The sequence below is a fragment of the Neoarius graeffei genome, chromosome 26, assembly GCF_027579695.1.
Source record: "Neoarius graeffei isolate fNeoGra1 chromosome 26, fNeoGra1.pri, whole genome shotgun sequence".
Lineage (NCBI taxonomy): Eukaryota > Metazoa > Chordata > Actinopteri > Siluriformes > Ariidae > Neoarius > Neoarius graeffei.
In genome coordinates this window covers 19006641-19027122 of record NC_083594.1, presented here as the reverse complement: position 1 = coordinate 19027122, position 20482 = coordinate 19006641, and the positions used below count along the sequence as shown (strand labels likewise).

Here is a 20482-nt window from a genome sequence, read left to right as displayed (position 1 = left end):
GGTATGTGTGTGTGTGTGTGTGTGTGTGTTCACTGCTTCAGATGGGTTAAATGCAGAGGACGAATTTCATTGTGCTTGAGTGTGCATGTGACAAATAAAGTAAATAAATGCAGCTATTAACCACTTCCAGTGGGGCGAAAAATAATTTTGTGTGATATTTCTTTTCTTCTTTTCTTCCATTAAATAGAAGAGTTGTGCTAATTAGTTTGTAATCAATTAAATAGTTTTTATTTAATATTTTCAAAAGTTTGCATGCCTCAGAGTAGAGGACCTTCCCAAATAAGGATCCAACACCAAATTAAAATCACCCCCATATTAAAGACGTGATTAAAAAAAAACCTGTGCCCTTAGATATAGTAAACCAGAAGAAACAGAAAAGGAGGGAGGGAGATTATTATAAACTCTAAAGGCCTCCAATTCAAAATCAACATTATGCCTTTATGTGTGTATACGTGTGTGCATATGTGTGCTTTAGTGTCCTTAGGTAACCCCTTATATCATCTTGATTATTATATGTTGAGTGTATATCCCCCTCATCAGATTGTTATTCATTACCTTAAGCCTCTTTCACCAGTAAAGTTTGCAAAAGACACACGAAACATTTCCAACAGATAAAATCTGTTAAATATAAAGATCATATTTCTCAAAAGAAATAAATGGGAATTAAACACAGATACTGTCAAGGGCAAACAATAGGTAGAAAATAAACCTTGGCTAAGGTAAAAAAAAAAAATATGTAAAACTTCTCAAATAAAATGAGAAATATGGGTAATTGATCACTAAAATCCCATTTAAAACGTAATAATTCTGTATTAATCAGAATGTGATCACCTTTACTGAGGGAATTTAACGCTTATATATTAGTTCACTTTGTAAAGATGGTGTATTGAACCAGACTGTACATAGTCTGTGTATTTCACAGTATAACTGGTGACCAATTCCCAAAATTGTGATCAAATATCATCAGTTTTATAAAATCAAAAAGATAACACAAACATGAGCTGTAATATAGAATAATACATACAATGTTTTTTTTTCAAAAATGGAAATAGTGATGTAAAGGCTGTTTCATAAATTGAAAACAATTCATCAATGTTATTTATAATGATATAAACATGCACTGAAGAGATCTAACTGCAGATATTGATGTCGCTCCTAACTGGATCCTATCAGCATTTTCACTTCAAAATCTTTCTCAAAGTAGAAAGATATAGGTCTATTGCCATAAGACAATAATAATAATAATAATAATAATAATAATAATAATAATAATATGTTAAGTTTTACTAACTCAGTTATAATCCTGTTCACACAGAAGTTGAAACTTAAAGAATTAACATCCACATAAACTTGTTTTCCCTGCTTGGAGTCTTGAGTTTCTCTTTACCAGGGCCTCCAGAGGGCACTCTTCACTGAATTCTTCTCTTCGCTGATGATCTGATGCTCTGTCGAGTTCAGCTGAAGCAGAACGCTTTCCCTCCTGCTCTCATCTGGAGATGGCTGCAGATTCTGGAAGTGGTTCTGCAGTTTTCTCTGGCTCTGTGTCTTCACCTCTTCTTTGGACAGGAAGTGGACAACCTCATGGACACTTCTGGGGAAGCCTTGATTGACAGCTGCTGAGCTGGAGGAGAATGCAGACTGCTGCTGCTGTCTCAGGAAGTTGACTGTCATCTCCAGGATATCTGCTTTCTCCAGCTTGGAGTCAGGCTGCTGGTTGAGGAACTCTGGGGAAAGAAGAGACTTCAGCTGCTCAATGCCTCTGTTGATACAATCTCTGCGCATCTTCTCCATCATTGGCTTCCTCGACTGCAAATAACAAAGAAAGAACATTTAGTTGTCTTGAACTATAAAGAGCTATTGAGTATAAAGCAGGTAATTATAAACACTGAAAGGAAGCAGGTTCTTAATTGACCTTGTTGTTCAGAGGGAGGTGATTGTTTGAGATGGTCACTACTGAAGTGATGGTTGGTGCTATGGTAGATCTCTCTGTGTAGAGTGAGTGTGATTTATACTGGCTGCATCTCCTCTATACTCCCAATGAATGTGTGGGTCTTGGGCTTGTTGGAGTTTCTCACAGTTTGGAGCCAATGGGAGAGCTTGGACACACAATGAGGAATGTAGGGCTGCCACATGCTCAGTGTTCTAGCAGAGGACAATGTCCATGTCTCAGGGGAGCAGGAGGAGGGGTGGGGTGATGGAGATGAACTCACTGAACACTGTGTGTATCTGGGAAAGTGGTGACCCTGTAAAGAGAGCAGATCTGCTGCCTGATCAATGTCACTGGCAGAACACATACTCATCATCACTGCTACACATGTGTGAAGCCAGAGCTACTGGAATTCAACAACTGTGCTGGGGGAAGCCATAGCCTAATGGTTAGAGAAGCACTTTTGGGACCAAAAGGTCACTGGTTCAATTCCCTGCACCAGCAGGAATGGCCGAAGTACCCTTGAGCAATGCAACTATCCCAAACTGCTCTGCAGGCTGCTCTAGGTATGTTGTATGTCGCTGTGGATAAGAGTGTCTGCTAAATTCTGTAAATGTGCTATTTATTAATAAAAAAGTCTATATTCTGGGTCAAGATGATCCACCAATACAATCAGCAACTGTATTAATGAAGTTTTTTTCACTACTTTCTGACACATCATCTTTAGGTGATTTATGAACAAATAGTCAACCATCATATTTGTCATAACCACGAGTTGGCCTAGTGGTTAGTGTGTCTGCCTCTCGATTGGGAGATTTCTACTCGCGGTTGGGTCATACCAAAGACCATAATAAAAATGATACCTACTACCGTCTGGCAAGGCATGCTGCAATACAGATGCGAGTGGGGAAGTCAAACTCTCACGGTTACCAGAGGACTGGCCCCCCACTGTAACCCTAGCTGTATAGGTGAGAGGCTGACGGCTATCGCACCCATACGCCTCAAAGAGCTGGTTAGTACTGGGACAGGAGACTGCCTGGGAAGACCAGATTCTGGCATGAGAGGGACTTTGACTTGACTTGATATTCGTCATAATTTCTAAAACACTGTTTCCCTTGTGACTGCATCATTATTCACAGTAGCTATAAGTGTGTATAATTCTATTCCCATGTGTCACTGCATTTACATCTTACTGATGCAGATGCCAATACCATGATTATGTTAATTGTGTCGACAAAACTGTGTGTTAAACTTCACCTTCATATCCATAAGTGTGTCTACTCTCCTGTGTGTACTCAGAATATCCCTGCAGCTGGTGGAGTTTCAGTTGGTTAGACTGTGACTCTTCCTTCTTGAGCTTTCCCAAAGTTTTCAACGACTGGATCAGAAACAATAGAAGTGTGCTGATTCACATGCTAAAGTATCCTTTTAAGCATGCGTCTGAATTTAAGTATCTTGGAATCATTCTTGATGAATGCCTTTCATGGAATTGCCATATCCAGTATATGATATCTAGAGCTGGCAAAAGGTTAGGTATGCTAGGGTGCATTAGGAATAATTTAACATTGCATTGTGCGAATGGCGGCACAGTGGTGTAGTGGTTAGCGCTGTCACCTCATAGCAAGAAGGTCCGGGTTCGAGCCCCAGGGCCAGCGAGGGCCTTTCTGTGCGGAGTTTGCATGTTCTCCCCGTGTCCGCGTGGGTGTGCTCCGGTTTCCCCCACAGTCCAAAGACATGCAGGTTAGGTTAACTGGTGACTCTAAATTGACCGTAGGTGTGAATGTGAGTGTGAATGGTTGTCTGTGTCTATGTGTCAGCCCTGTGATGACCTGGCGACTTGTCCAGGGTGTACCCCGCCTTTTGCCCGTAGTCAGCTGGGATAGGCTCCAGCTTGCCTGCGACCCTGTAGAACAGGATAAAGCAGCTAGAGATAATGAGATGAGATTGTGTGAATATTATTTATATCCTTTATTCGTCCTGTTCTTGAATACTGTGACACTGCATGAGATGCTGTGGTATAGGAAATGCTAAGTCTTTCGAGAGACTCCAGCAGTGTGCTGCAAGGACAGTTACTGGAATAGGCGAGAGTGATAGAGCCTTAGATGTAGATAAGTGGCCTACTCTACAAAGTAGGCGGGATGATCATGTATTCAAACTTGTTAAGAAATGTATTAATGGGAGTTGCCCAAAGCAATATGTTACATTTACCAAGGGTAAGAACTGAGCTGGCCAAGAAATCCTTTTATTATCATGGATGTATTGTTTTTAATAGAGTAAGTTTATACAACCTCGATTCCAAAAAAGTTGGGACAAAGTACAAATTGTAAATAAAAACGGAATGCAATGACGTGGAAGTTACAGAATTCCATATTTTATTCAGAATAGAACATAGATAACATATCAAATGTTTAAACTGAGAAAATGTATCATTTAAAAAGAAAAATTAGGTGATTTTAAATTTCATGACAACAACACATCTCAAAAAAGTTGGGACAAGGCCATGTTTACCACTGTGAGACATCCCCTTTTCTCTTTACAACAGTCTGTAAACGTCTGGGGACTGAGGAGACAAGTTGCTCAAGTTTAGGGATAGGAATGTTAACCCATTCTTGTCTAATGTAGGATTCTAGTTGCTCAACTGTCTTAGGTCTTTTTTGTCATATATTCCGTTTTATGATGCGCCAAATGTTTTCTATGGGTGAAAGATCTGAACTGCAGGCTGCCCAGTTCAGTACCCGAACCCTTCTTCTACGCAGCCATGATGCTGTAATTGATGCAGTATGTGGTTTGGCATTGTCATGTTGGAAAATGCAAGGTCTTCCCTGAAAGAGACGTCGTCTGGACGGGAGCATATGTTGCTCTAGAACCTGGATATACCTTTCAGCATTGATGGTGTCTTTCCAGATGTGTAAACTGCCCATGCCACACACACTAATGCAACCCCATACCATCAGAGATGCAGGCTTCTGAACTGAGTGCTGATAACAACTTGGGTCGTCCTTCTCCTCTTTAGTCCGAATGACACGGTGTCCCTGATTTCCATAAAGAACTTCAAATTTTGATTCGTCTGACCACAGAACAGTTTTCCACTTTGCCACAGTCCATTTTAAATGAGCCTTGGCCCAGAGAAGACGTCTGCGCTTCTGGATTGTGTTTAGATACGGCTTCTTCTTTGAACTATAGAGTTTTAGCTGGCAACAGCGGATGGCACAGTGAATTGTGTTCACAGATAATGTTCTCTGGAAATATTCCTGAGCCCATTTTGAGGTTTCCAATACAGAAGCATGCCTGTATGTGATGCAGTGCCATCTAAGGGCCCGAAGATCACGGGCACCCAGTATGGTTTTCCGGCCTTGACCCTTACGCACAGAGATTCTTCTAGATTCTCTGAATCTTTTGATGATATTATGCACTGTAGATGATGATATGTTCAAACTCTTTGCAATTTTACACTGTCGAACTCCTTTCTGATATTGCTACACTATTTGTCGGCACAGAATTAGGGGGATTGGTGATCCTCTTCCAGTAGGGGTTTGGTGCAGTGTGGATTGGGTGGCAGTCGAAGGCAGGGGCCTCGACGACCTGATCCCTGAACACAGCGGCTGGTTGTTGGGACATGGAATGTCACTTCGCTGGGGGGGAAGGAGCCTGAGCTTGTGCGGGAGGTTGAGAGGTACCGGCTAGAGATAGTTGGGCTCACCTCCACGCACAGCTTGGGCTCTGGAACCCAGCTCCTCGAGAGGGGCTGGACTTTCCACTTCTCTGGAGTCGCCCGTGGTGAGCGGCGGCGGGCTGGTGTGGGCTTCCTTATAGCTCCCCAGCTCAGCCGCCATGTGTTGGAGTTTACCCCAGTGAACGAGAGGGTCGCCTCTCTGCGCCTTCGGATTGGGGAGAGGGCTCTTGCTGTTGTTTGTGCCTACGGGCCAAATAGCAGTATAGAGTATCCGGCCTTCTTGGAGTCCCTGGGAGAGGTACTGAGGGGTGCTCAGACTGGGGACTCCATTGTGCTACTGGGGAACTTCAATGCTCACGTGGGCGATGACAGTGACACCTGGAGGGGCGTGCTTGGGAGGAACGGCCTCCCCGATCTGAACCCGAGTGGTGTTTTGTTATTGGACTTCTGTGCTAGTCACAGTTTGTCCATAACGAACACCATGTTCGAGCATAGGGGTGTCCATAAGTGCACGTGGCACCAGGACACCTTAGGTCGGAGGTCGATGATCGACTTTGTAGTCGTGTCATCTGATCTCCGACCCTATGTCTTGGACACTCGGGTGAAGAGAGGGGCTGAGTTGTCAACTGATCACCACCTGGTGGTGAGTTGGATCCGCTGGTGGAGGAGGAAGCTGGACAGACCTGGCAGGCCCAAACGTATGGTGAGGGTCTGCTGGGAACGTCTGGCCGAGCACTCTGTTGGGGAGGTCTTTAACTCCCACCTCCGGGAGAGCTTTTCCCAGCTTCCGAGGGAGGCGGGGGACATTGAGTCTGAGTGGACCATGTTCTCTACCTCCATTGTGGACGCAGCTGTTCGGAGCTGTGGCCGCAAGGTCTCCGGTGCCTGTCGTGGCGGCAATCCCCGAACCCGGTGGTGGACACCGGAAGTAAGGGATGCCGTCAAGCTGAAGAAGGAGTCGTATCGGGCCATGTTGACCTCCGGGACTCCTGAGGCAGCCGACGGGTATCGGCAGGCCAGGCGTGCTGCAGCTCGGGCAGTTGCGGAGGCAAAAACTCGGAACTGGGAGGAGTTCGGGGAGGCCATGGAGAAGGACTATCGGTCGGCCTCGAAGAAATTCTGGCAAACCGTCCGGCGCCTCAGGAGGGGGAAGCAGTACTCTGCCAACACTGTTTACAGTGCGGGTGGGGAGCTGTTGACCTCGACTGGGGACATTGTCGGGCGGTGGAAGGAATACTTTGAGGATCTCCTCAATCCCACCATCATGTCTTCCACTGAGGAGACTGAGGCTGATGACTCAGAGGTGGACTCGTCCATTACCCAAGCCGAAGTCACTGAGGTGGTTTGCAAGCTCCTCGGTGGCAAGGCACCGGGGGTGGATGAGATCCGCCCTGAGTATCTCAAGTCTCTGGATGTTGTGGGGCTGTCTTGGTTGACACGCCTCTGCAACATCGCGTGGCGGTCGGGGACAGTGCCTCTGGAGTGGCAGACTGGGGTGGTGGTCCCTCTTTTTAAGAAAGGGGACCGGAGAGTGTGCTCCAATTATAGGGGAATCACACTTCTCAGCCTCCCAGGGAAAGTTTACTCCAGGGTACTGGAGAGGAGAATTCGACCAATAGTCAAACCTCGGATCCAGGAGGAACAATGCGGTTTTCGTCCTGGTCGCGGAACACTGGACCAGCTCTATACCCTTCATAGGGTGCTCGAGGGTTCATGGGAGTTTGCCCAACCAGTCCACATGTGCTTTGTGGATCTGGAGAAGGCATTCGACCGTGTCCCCCGTGGTATTCTGTGGGGGGTGCTTCGGGAGTATGGGGTTCGGGGCTCTTTGCTAAGGGCTGTCCGGTCCCTGTACGAACGGAGCAGGAGTCTGGTTCGCATTGCCGGCAGTAAGTCAGACCTGTTCCCAGTGCATGTTGGACTCCGTCAGGGCTGCCCTTTGTCACCGGTTCTGTTCATAATTTTTATGGACAGAATTTCTAGGCGCAGCCAGGGGCCGGAAGGAATCCTGTTTGGGAACCACAGGATTTCATCTCTGCTTTTTGTGGATGATGTTGTCCTGTTGGCTTCTTCAAACCAGGACCTTCAGCATGCACTGGGGCGGTTTGCAGTCGAGTGTGAAGCGGCTGGGATGAGAATCAGCACCTCCAAGTCCGAGGCCATGGTTCTCGACCGGAAAAGGGTGGCTTGCCCTCTCCAGGTTGGTGGAGAAGTCCTGCCTCAAGTGGAGGAGTTTAAGTATCTCGGGATCTTGTTCACGAGTGAGGGAAGGATGGAGCGTGAGATCGACAGGCGGATCGGTGCAGCCTCCGCAGTGATGCGGTCGCTTTACCGGTCCGTCGTGGTGAAGAAGGAGCTGAGCCAAAAGGCGAAGCTCTCAATTTACCGGTCGATCTACGTTCCGACTCTCACCTATGGTCATGAGCTTTGGGTAATGACAGAAAGAACAAGATCGCGGATACAAGCGGCTGAAATGAGTTTCCTTCGCAGGGTGGCTGGGCGCTCCCTTAGAGATAGGGTGAGAAGCACAGTCACTCGGGAGGAGCTCGGAGTAGAGCCGCTGCTCCTCCACATCCAGAGGAACCAGCTGAGGTGGCTCGGGCATCTTTTTCGGATGCCTCCTGGACGCCTCCCTGGGGAGGTGTTCCAGGCATGTCCCCCTGGGAGGAGGCCCCGGGGAAGACCCAGGACACGCTGGAGGGACTATGTCTCTCGGCTGGCCTGGGAACGCCTCGGTGTTCTTCCCGAGGAGCTGGCCAAGGTGTCTGGGGAAAGGGAAGTTTGGGCTTCCATGCTTAGACTGCTGCCTCCGCGACCCGGTCCTGGATAAGCGGAAGAAGACGAGACGAGACGAGACGAGGTGATCCTCTTCCCATCTTTACTTCTGAGAGCCGCTGCCACTCCAAGATGCTCTTTTTATACCCAGTCATGTTAATGACCTATTGCCAATTGACCTAATGAGTTGCAATTTGGTCCTCCAGCTGTTCCTTTTTTGTACCTTTAACTTTTCCAGCCTCTTATTGCCCCTGTCCCAACTTTTTTGAAATGTGTTGCTGTCATGAAATTTCAAATGAGCCAATATTTGGCATGAAATTTCAAAATGTCTCACTTTCGACATTTGATATATTGTCTATGTTCTATTGTGAATACAGTTTTTGAGATTTGTAAATTATTGCATTGGAATCAGGGTTGTAGTTTGTAGTTTATAGTTTGCATTTTATACACTAATATATTTTATTTGTGTAGTTTTTTTGTAACTAATTTGAATATATTGAATATGTACATATTGTGGATATTGTAATTTGATATCGTTCATAACTAGAACAGCGGCTACAATTAACGACACCTTAACAATCTTTTGGCCATTGCAAAAGTAGAAAAGACTTTCAATACATAAATTGTGCAGAAATAGTTACTCAAACTTCCACTGGAAAAAAAATGAGTTGATTCCCAATTACTTAGTGTATCAGATCACGTGACACATGTGACAATTATTGGCACCTTTGTCCACAGTTATCGACACCGTTCCACAATTATCGACACCCAGATGATGATTTATAAAAAAAATTAATTGATATATGGTATTACGTTAACAAAACATAGTTTTCATTATTTTTTTAAAATTACATAGACTTATATTTAGTACAAACTATCATTTATATAAATATATCGATGTCGGTGTTTACTTAAATGAGGAAATAATTCAAATGTTTGTCAACAAATGAACTGATAATGTTTAACCTGTGTCAGAAAATCTTTTTGTTCCACTTTCTACTCACTTTCTAAGTATTTTCATAGATCACATTTTGTTAATCATTCGTTGTTGTTTGTATTAATTTCTAGTTTTGTATTTTACCAATAAATGTCAACAAGCAATTGATATTGTAACTACATGAAAATCCAGGTCAAAGGTCGATTTTTTTATTGAGATTTTAAATTTACATCTAAAAATATAAAATGTCTACTGATATTGTAATATTTGGTACATATTTACAACAAACTGCAAAAAAAAATCTGAATGGAATAGAAAAACCTAAATATATCAAGCATGTACTTTTTTATCTCATTATCTCCAGCCGCTTTATCCTGTTCTACAGGGTCGCAGGCAAGCTGGAGCCTATCCCAGCTGACTACAGGCGAAAGGCGGGTTACACCCTGGACAAGTCGCCAGGTAATCACAGGGCTGACACCCAGACAACCATTCACACTCACACCTACGGTCAATTTAGAGTCACCAGTTAACCTAACCTGCATGCCGGACCTTCTTGCTATGAAGCGACAGCACTAACCACTACACCACCGAGCCACCCTGTACTTTTTTATATGCTAGGAATTTAATTTTGGTCTAATTCTATTTATTGCAATAGGATTCCAAATACTCTAGAAACATTCCATTCTGTTATGAATCAGAAAAAAAATTTATTATAAATCACAGCACTTTTACTTTTTTAAAGTACTTCATCTATTTCAACAATGTTACACAAAGATCGATCCATAACAGTTGTAAATGTCACTTAATTACACAGGGTGTTGATAATGGTGGACACCGGGGAAAGTGATCACTATTATCAAAACATCACGTGACTTCTAAAACGCGCATTTAGATACAAAACAATGACTGTCAAATGAAAGAGTAAGAAACAAAGTAGGTTTTGACAAGGAGATCATGAAATATCGGTGAATTTGATAAGTAAAAACATGTCCATGATCTTTCCACCATGCTTACCTGCGATGATAATATCCGGGTTTTCCTTAACTTGCTGATCGTGCTAAAAAAAAATTCCATCTCAGGTAACGAGCTGTGTCATCAGACAACAAGATCAAAGGGCGAGGGGGTCTTCTGGTTGATTAATTAACCAATAATTAATGTTGTAACTGAACTCACCTTTGTAAAATTGTTTTTTATTGGTAAATCTGAAAAGGTGTCGATAATTATGGACTGTCGATAATTGTAGCTGTCACTCTAGTTTCTGTTTTAGTTTTTATTTATTGTGTGTTGTATATGTGTAACAGGGCTCCTTTTGATAGCACAGGTGTATAACCACTGTTTGGACTACCCTAGGGTGACCATATTTTGATTTGGGAAAACCAGGACACCTTAGTGGGCAGCACAGTGGTGTAGTGGTTAGCGCTGTCGCCTCACAGCAAGAAGGTCCGGGTTCGAGCCCCGTGTCCGACGAGGGCCTTTCTGTGCGGAGTTTGCATGTTCTCCCCGTGTCCGCGTGGGTTTCCTCCGGGTGCTCCGGTTTCCCCCACAGTCCAAAGACATGCAGGTTAGGTTAACTGGTGACTCTAAATTGAGCGTAGGTGTGAATGTGAGTGTGAATGGTTGTCTGTGTCTATGTGTCAGCCCTGTGATGACCTGGCGACTTGTCCAGGGTGTACCCCGCCTTTCGCCCATAGTCAGCTGGGATAGGCTCCAGCTTGCCTGCGACCCTGTAGAACAGGATAAAGCGGCTAGAGATAATGAGATGAGATGAGATGAGATGAGATGAGATGAGGACACCTTAGTGCGGGGGGGGGTAGTAGTAGTGTTAGTAACAATATCAAACTACAAACTTACCTCACTCTGTTAAGGTGTCCCATTCTGTGGTGTTAGTACTGACTAGAGTAATCACTTTGATTGGAAGAAGAAGGGTGGTGTGCAGACCAAATTAATTGAGGTGAAAGATACACCAAATGAGACAGCAACCACCATCGCAAACTACCTAATGGAAACATTGGTAAAAAACTATTTGTCTTCCAAATGCAGAACAAAACACTCATTGGTGCGGGTTGCCCAGTACACATACTGAACAATTGTGTCCATCACGGGGCAGACACACTTGATGTGGACCTTGAAAATATCATTTTTAAAATATACCAGTACTTCCACATTTACACCGTGCGTACTGAGTCCCTCAAAGAGTACTGTGATTTTGTTGACACAGAGTACAGGAGGATGCTTTCACACAGCAAGACAAGGTGGCTCTCTCTGTTCCCAGGCACAGAGAGGATGCTACAGATGTTCCCTGCTTTAAAAGCATTCTTTATGTCTCAGCAAAAGCCACCCATGGTGATCAAGGTGTTTTTTGAAAACCCATTTAGTGAGATATACTTATGGCACATGCACTCACTTAAGAAACATACAAATAAAATGATATTTAAAGTTGGTTTATTAAAAATGCTTTTCATAAAAGTCAACAATAACTCCAATAACAAATGATATTTAAAATGTATTTATTCAAAAATGCTTTACAATTTCTGTAATGAATGAATGACACAATGAAAGAAATAATGTCTCATCTAAACCACATTCACTCATATTAACAATAAAAGTTAACAATAACTCTCAACTCCCAATAACAAACATACTGATACTCAGTTAGCCTCAATTTCAGTAATGAAAGAAATAATGTCTGATCTGTAGGCTATTGGAAAAGATAAATTAACAAATTAGCTAATTAACAAAAATACCTCTTGTATATTAACTTTAAAAATAACTCAAAAATGTAAAAAAACTAACAAAAAATATCAATAGTCTATCTTTAGTTTCCTGCTTAATCCTCATCTTCCTCTTCGTCTGGTTTTTCTTCCTCTTTGTCTGGTTTTTCTTCCTCATCCTCCTTGTTTGCCCATTGATATTTTGCTGTAGAGCTGATCTTTCTCAGCAGTTTTTTGTTGCTCAACAAATAGTATTTGCAAGACATATCTTTGAAATTGTATTGCACAAATAGAATCCCTTTCAATGATTCAACAGAGAGCTGGTTCCTCTCCTTTGTCCACTGGCTCTGCATCAGTGAAAAAACTCTCTCCACATTTGCATTGTGAGAAGGAAGTGCAAAGACAAACTGTGCAATCTTCAGCAGTTCTGAGTAGCATGCAGTATTTTTGGCCTTCTCAAAGTATTTGGTCCACTTCTGGTGCACCTGCAGGCCCATGAACTCATCGTCACTGCAGCTTTCAATGAATTTCTTCAGATTGGCAACCTGGTCAAAACATTTAACATCATCAATTGGCACCCCCTTCTCTCCAAGGTACTTGATGCAGGCCTCCACATCATTCCACTTTGGTGGCTCACTCATGTCCATCCACATGAATGGTGAGAACTCTTCCATGGGAGTCATCCACTTCTCCAGATACTCTAAACATGAACTGTACATGCCGAGCGCATCAGCCATGAACTTGTCACAGCCCCCTTCAAGTCCATCTCTGCGATTTTCGGCCAGCAGTCCCTTAACTTTGAGGGACATGAAATTGTTGTTCTTCCGTTCAAGAAGAATGTTGTGGATGGTGCTCAATATTTTCTTAACCTCCATGATGGAGTTATTCTCCCTTTCCATTTCTTGAATGTGATTGTGGAAGATGGACATGAGTGAGTGCATGTGCCACAAGTATATCTCACTAAATGGGTTTTCAAAAAACGCCTTGATCACCATGGGTGGCTTTTGCTGAGACATAAAGAATGCTTTTAAAGCAGGGAACATCTGTAGCATCCTCTCTGTGCCTGGGAACAGAGAGAGCCACCTTGTCTTGCTGTGTGAAAGCATCCTCCTGTACTCAATGTCAGCAAAATCACAGTACTCTTTGAGGGACTCAGTACGCACGGTGTAAATGTGGAAGTACTGGTATATTTTAAAAATGATATTTTCAAGGTCCACATCAAGTGTGTCTGCCCCGTGATGGACACAATTGTTCAGTATATGTGCTGGGCAACCCACGCCAATCAGTGTTTTGTTTTGCAGCAATCTTTTCAAATTCGCAAATACATTGTTTCCCCCTTCGTCACGCCGGGTTCCACCAAAATTAGTGTTACAATTGTCCCCAGTAAATGCGATGCATTTGGAAGACAAATTGTTCTTTGCCAATGTTTCCATTAGGTAGTTTGCGATGGTGGTTGCTGTCTCATTTGGTGTATCTTTCACTTCAATTAATTTGGTCTGCACACCACCCTCCTTCCAATCAAAGTATTGGATAATTATGGGGAAGATTTTTACTGCACCGTGATTACTCCCGTCAGTACTAACACCACAGAATGGGATATCTTTGAGCACTTCGTGCGCCAATTCGACAGAGTGAGGTGCCAGAACACCGTTAACAATTGCCTCCGTCTTAGTACGGGCACAACTGAACTTTTTGGCCGTGTCAGAATCGGGGAGGGTCTTTTTCAACAATGAACTCGTGCAGTCCATAGACCGATAACTGTTATGATGTTTCACTGTGTGAAATGACCAGGCACCCTCCGCTGCATTCACGGCATCCTCGTTCCCTGGTTTCACAAAGTACTCTGTTATCAACTTTGAGGTACTCTCGCCTCGAACAGCTTTTTTGTGTTTCTCGGTGTCCAGGTGGAATTTTAAATCCCTGGCACCTCCACTGGACACCGAGACATATGTACCTGCTTTGCACACTGTGCACAAAGCTTCCCACTTGTCTCGACCCGGTCTGAAAGCGGGGAACTTCTTTTGTAAGTCGTCTGTAAACGTGCATTTGCGCTTCGGCATGTTGCTGGCGTACTGACAGCCACGCTGTCTTCTGATTATAAAAAGCTGATCGCACTGAAGCGGCTCAGGGATTACGTCACACGCAGCACCGTGCGCAGTGCCCTAGTGCCGGTCAATTTAATGGTCCAATGAAAGGTAATAAAAAACAGGACATTTCCCCACTTTCTAAAAAAAAACCCGGACGCCCCGGACAGGACGTGAAAAACGGACATGTCCGGGGAAAACCGGACGTTTGGTCACCCTAGACTACCCTGTTTTATTTCAATAAAGGTATCTAACTAACTTTTAGAAAAGAACCTCAGGGGCTGTTTGTCATTTTGAGGAAAGACTAAGATTGAGCTGTGATGAAAGACACTTAAATATTGCAGTATCCTAAAAGACATAATAGTCTAACTTCAGGAATTGCTGAACTACAAGATTTATTTTTTAGATGAAGCTTGAAAACGGGTGGCACGGTGGTGTAGTGGTTAGCGCTGTTGCCTCACAGCAAGAAGGTCCGGGTTCGAGCCCCGTGGCCGGCGAGGGCCTTTCTGTGCGGAGTTTGCATGTTCTCCCCGTGTCCGCGTGGGTTTCCTCCGGGTGCTCCAGTTTCCCCCACAGTCCAAAGACATGCAGGTTAGGTTAACTGGTGACTCTAAATTGACCGTGAGTGTGAATGGTTGTCTGTGTCTATATGTCAGCCCTGTGAAGACCTGGCGACTTGTCCAGGGTGTACCCCGCCTTTCGCCCGTAGTCAGCTGGGATAGGCTCCAGCTTGCCTGCGACCCTGTAGAACAGGATAAAGCGGCTAGAGATGATGAGAAGCTTGAAAACTAGTTTTAATGTTTACTCATGTTTTGAGTCCATCATGGACATAGAGACAGTGTTGTTTTTGGCAGCCATTTTTGATTTAGTTTTAGTCTTAGTCTTTTGTACAAAATGCTGATTAGTTTTAGTCACATTTTAGTCAATTCTATCCTTGATAGTTTTGGTCTAGTTTTAGTCGACGAAAACTAAAAGGGTTTTAGTCCAGTTTTAGTCATTCATTTTAGTCAAAAAAATAATTACTTTAAAACATTAAATTAGGCCAATACAGAGATAAGAAATTGTAATCGAGGTTGACAGGTTGTGCCTAACATACTCTCTACATAAACGCTGTCTAGTGTGCATACTCTCTACATAAACGCTGTCTAGTGTGTATTCTCTCTACATAAATGCTGTCTAGTGTGTATACTCTCTACATAAACGCTGTCTAGTGTGTATACTCTCTACATAAACGCTGTCTAGTGTGTATACTCTACATAAACGCTGTCTAGTGTGTATGCTCTCTACATAAACGCTGTCTAGTGTGCATACTCTCTACATAAACGCTGTCTAGTGTGTATTCTCTCTACATAAATGCTGTCTAGTGTGTATACTCTCTACATAAACGCTGTCTAGTGTGTATACTCTCTACATAAACGCTGTCTAGTGTGTATACTCTACATAAACGCTGTCTAGTGTGTATGCTCTCTACATAAACGCTGTCTAGTGTGTATGCTCTCTACATAAACGCTGTCTAGTGTGTATACTCTACATAAAAGCTGTTTAGTGTGTATACTCTCTACATAAACGCTGTCTAGTGTGTATACTCTACATAAACGCTGTCTAGTGTGTATGCTGTCTACATAAACGCTGTCTAGTGTGTATACTCTCTACATAAAGGCTGTCTAGTGTGTATGTTCTCTACATAAATGCTGTCTAGTGTGTATACTCTCTACATAAACACTGTCTAGTGTGTATACTCTCTACATAAACGCTGTTTAGTGTGTATGCACTCTACATAAACGCTATCTAGTGTGCATGCTCTCTACATAAATGCTGTCTAGTGTGCATACTCTCTACATAAACGCTGTCTAGTGTGTATACTCTACATAAACGCTGTCTAGTGTGTATGCTCTCTACATAAACGCTGTCTAGTGTGTATACTCTCTACATAAACGCTGTCTAGTGTGTATACTCTACATAAACGCTGTCTAGTGTGTATACTCTCTACATAAACGCTGTCTAGTGTGCATACTCTCTACATAAACGCTGTCTAGTGTGTATGCTCTCTACATAAACGCTGTCTAGTGTGCATACTCTCTACATAAACGCTGTCTAGTGTGTATTCTCTCTACATAAATGCTGTCTAGTGTGTATACTCTCTACATAAACGCTGTCTAGTGTGTATACTCTCTACATAAACGCTGTCTAGTGTGTATACTCTACATAAACGCTGTCTAGTGTGTATGCTCTCTACATAAACGCTGTCTAGTGTGTATGCTCTCTACATAAACGCTGTCTAGTGTGTATACTCTACATAAAAGCTGTTTAGTGTGTATACTCTCTACATAAACGCTGTCTAGTGTGTATACTCTACATAAACGCTGTCTAGTGTGTATGCTGTCTACATAAACGCTGTCTAGTGTGTATACTCTCTACATAAAGGCTGTCTAGTGTGTATGTTCTCTACATAAATGCTGTCTAGTGTGTATACTCTCTACATAAACACTGTCTAGTGTGTATACTCTCTACATAAACGCTGTTTAGTGTGTATGCACTCTACATAAACGCTATCTAGTGTGCATGCTCTCTACATAAACGCTGTTTAGTGTGTGTACTCCATTGTTCACAGACTCATGTTTCTGCCTCCGTTTAACATGTTGCAATGCGCTGATAGAGCACAAACATGTCATGATGAACCCACAACTAGAAGATGACCACGCTGTCCGTTAATGTAAATATGATGGCTAAACATGCTACTAACGTTAGAGTAGCCAGGTGTGCTGCTGCTCATTTAGACATATTAAGGCACAGCAACAGGTCTGAAAAGCTACATTTCCCCCCATATGTTTCACAGTAACTCAACTATGTGTCAATATATGACAAAGCATTCAGTTGCTGTCCCACCAAAAATCCCTGCAGGACAAGTTTTACTAATGACATGTTAATTGAATTTAAGGTAGCTTAACCAAGCCAACTTTACCATGAAGCTAGCGGTCCCATTCATTTTCGCCAGGTCACGGTGTTTTGGAAAACTTCATAGGGAATTCATCACAGACCAATTGTTGAGTGACATTAACCAAAGCTAGCAAACGTATATATGATCTGTTAACAGGACTTCTTGTAACGTTAACTTACCATCGCAGAAATAGCAGCATGGTGAGCCTTTAGATGCCTCTTGAGGTTGGTTGTATTCTTGCCATGTAGTTTATAGCCACAGCATGTACCTCTGTCTCCCACGACAAGGCATTCCGTTTTATTTTCGGCTGGATTATGTGTAAAGTATGTCCATAAATCATCACGTCTTTTCTGCCCACCAAGCCCTTGTGCTGGCATTGCCGCCGCCATGGTCCATGAACTGTGTGTGGCTGCCCCGGTGTGCACTGTGCCCGGACATGCCTGGTGGTGGGTGTGACCAAACAAGGACAGGATGCAGGTGCATTGCTGATATTTTCAGCATTTGGCAAATAGATTGCACGCACCGTTGGAGGAAACACCATGCATTTTGATAGTCCTATAGCCAACCCACTAACATTTTCATCTCATCTCATCAACGAAAACAACAGATATGTCTCATCATATTTTTGTGATCAAAGAGTTATGTTTAGCTCGTCACTGTCTCGTTTTAGTCATGAAAAAAAGGTGCGTTAATGAAACCATTTCATCATCGTCATCGTTAACGAAAACAACACTGCATAGAGATGAACTTTATTAATCCTTTTTGGAAGAAAGATGAGGGGGACACTAAGATTTCTGTATAAAGTATGACATTAATGTGAGAGCTGCTGTTACAGAAAATTATCAACATCTTCTAACCAATCAGAAGCAAGAATTCAACAGGGCAATGCTACAATACTTATTTATCATCATTTAAAGTTTTAAAAGTTCATGTATATTGATATGCACTTGATTTTGATCTGTTATAAATAATTTCTGGTGGTTGGAGGTTTGTGGATCATGTTTTTGTATCATGTTAAAATGATGTGTCCTTTATTCTGTCACTGATAAGGCTCTATGTGTAACAAATGTATTTGTAACAGTTTCCCTGATGTGAGTGGAGTACAGAAGTACGGCAGGCGGGAGATAGTGTTCACACACACGTTTATTTAAGCTTTTCAGCTTCACTTTGCTCAACTCTAAGACACATGCATGTACACACACACACAAACACACACAGTCGTGTTCTGGTCCCAGGGGCTCTCTTCTCTGCTCTCCCACTCCTTTTATGCTCCACCATCACTGCAACAAACACACACACACATTGACAACAGGTGTAACGACTTGGCCATTCACCTTCCCTGACAAACTGACACTAGATCACACCCCCACTGACACATAACCCCACCGCCCAACTCAGGCCGGGGAGCGGTCCGACCTGCAGCAGACTCCCCCCCACCCACCCATGATGGGACAGGAAGTCTGCCGCCACCATCTGCGCCCCTGGCCTGTGGACCACCTCAAATTTAAATGGGTGGAGGGTGAGATACCAACGGGTGATCTGCGTGTTGGCATCCTTCATGCAGTGGAGCCACTGGAGGGGTGTGTGATCTGAACAGAGGGTCAAAGGGCACCCCAACAGGTAGTATCGAAGGGCGAAGACTGCCCATTTGATGGCCAGACACTCCTTTTTGATAGTGCTGTACTTGCTTTCATGCATCAAGAGCTTGCAGCTGATGTACAGCATGGGACGATCCTCACCCTCCACCTTCTAGGACAAAACATCCCCCAGCCCCCTGTCCGATGCATCCGTCTGTAAAACAAAGGGGAGAGAGAAGTCAAGGGAATGTAAAAGTGGCCCCCCACCCAGTGCAGCTTTTACTTTAGTGAAAGCCTGCTGGCACTGCTCCGTCCACTGGACTGGATCTGGTGCTCCCTTTTTAGTGAGATCAGGGGCATTGATTGGGGGTGTCGTGACTCAGGTGGTTAAGGCGCCATACCATGAATGCGGGCGACCCGGGTTCGATTCCGGCCTGAGGTCATTTCCCGATCCCTTCCCGTCTCTCTCTCTCCTGCTCATTTCCTGTCTCTACACTGTCCTATCCAATAAAGGTGCAAAAAGCCCAAAAAAATATCTTAAAAAAAAAAAAGGGGTCTCGATGAGAGGGTGCAAAGGAGCTTTTGGAGTGGCCACGGAATTTACTAATTGGCATTCACGGCACGTTGCACACCACTGATGGACATCCCCATGAATCCCTGGCCAATAAAACCATTATTTGAGCTTGTGTTTTATCCTGCCCTAAGTGTCCAGTCATGGGATTAAAGTGAGCCGCATGGAATATGAGTTCCCTGTGGCTCTTTGGGATTAACAACTGGGTTATTTGCTCACTGGTTTGAGTTTCCTGCATCACTTGGTACAACCTGTCCTTAATAATAGCAAAATATGGGAAGGCCAGTGTCACGCTTGGCTGAAGAGTTTGACCATCGATTACTCTCACTTGGTCAAACACATGATGCAGAGTCTTGTCTCACGACTACTTTAATGGGAAATCCTCAAGGGAATCCCCGAGAGAGGGAGGAAGGGCACGCTGCTCCTCACTCCTCATATCGCCTTGACGTGGTGCTGACGTAGATGGCTCAGTGACAGCTTCCCCAGTCAATGCCACACTGGGATCTTCCTGTGACGTACTAATGCAGGACCCACCTCTTACTGTGTGTTCCATCAATTCTTTGAACCCTGGCCAATCAGTCCCCAAAATCAGCAAGTGGGTGACACAAGGATTAACCGCCACCTTTATTCTATGCTTTTCTCCCTGAAATAGAATGTGGACAGACACTAATGGGTAGTTGTGAATATCCTCATGCGCATGCAGCACCTTCACCACCTGTCCTCTCCCCAGTGCCTCACCTTGCAACAGGCTTTGGTGGATTGAGGTCTGATTAAGCCGGAATCAACCAATGCATGATATGTATCCCCTTGCACACTTACTGGTATACAATATACTCCAGCCCTATTGGGGGCGGTCTCTGGCATGTCAGGGATCCGGACCACCACTCCCACCTCCATCGTGGAGCACTGACTCTGAAGATGTCCCGGCTCCCTGCAGCTCCAGCACACTGGCCCAGGCTTCCCCTCTGCATCGGTGTTATGGGTGTCACTCACCTGAATGGGAGAAGACACAGACATGAAAGGGAAAAACGGGAGGCCATGACAGGTGTGTCAGGCTGGCTGAGGGGGAGCCAGCCCATGCCTCCATGGTGGGGGAACAGGGCAGGGAAGGGAAGAAGAGAGGAAGGGGGAAGGAGAGGAAAAAGGAGAAGAGGTGGCATGTCCTCCTGCTGTCGGAACCACTGCCAGGTGGGTCTCTGCCAGTTCGATGGCTTGTTCCAGCGACACCAGGCGATGACACTGGACCCACTCCGCTGTTCCTCCCGGAAGTCACGCGATGAACTGCTCCA

The 20482-nt window shown here is 44.1% G+C and overlaps 1 pseudogene; it reads right to left on the bottom strand.

The window, feature by feature from the left end:
* Positions 1–1383: 1383 nt before the first annotated feature.
* Positions 1384–2162, bottom strand: LOC132874012 (transcription factor HES-5-like; annotated as a pseudogene).
* Between the last annotated feature and the right edge of the window lie 18320 nt (positions 2163–20482).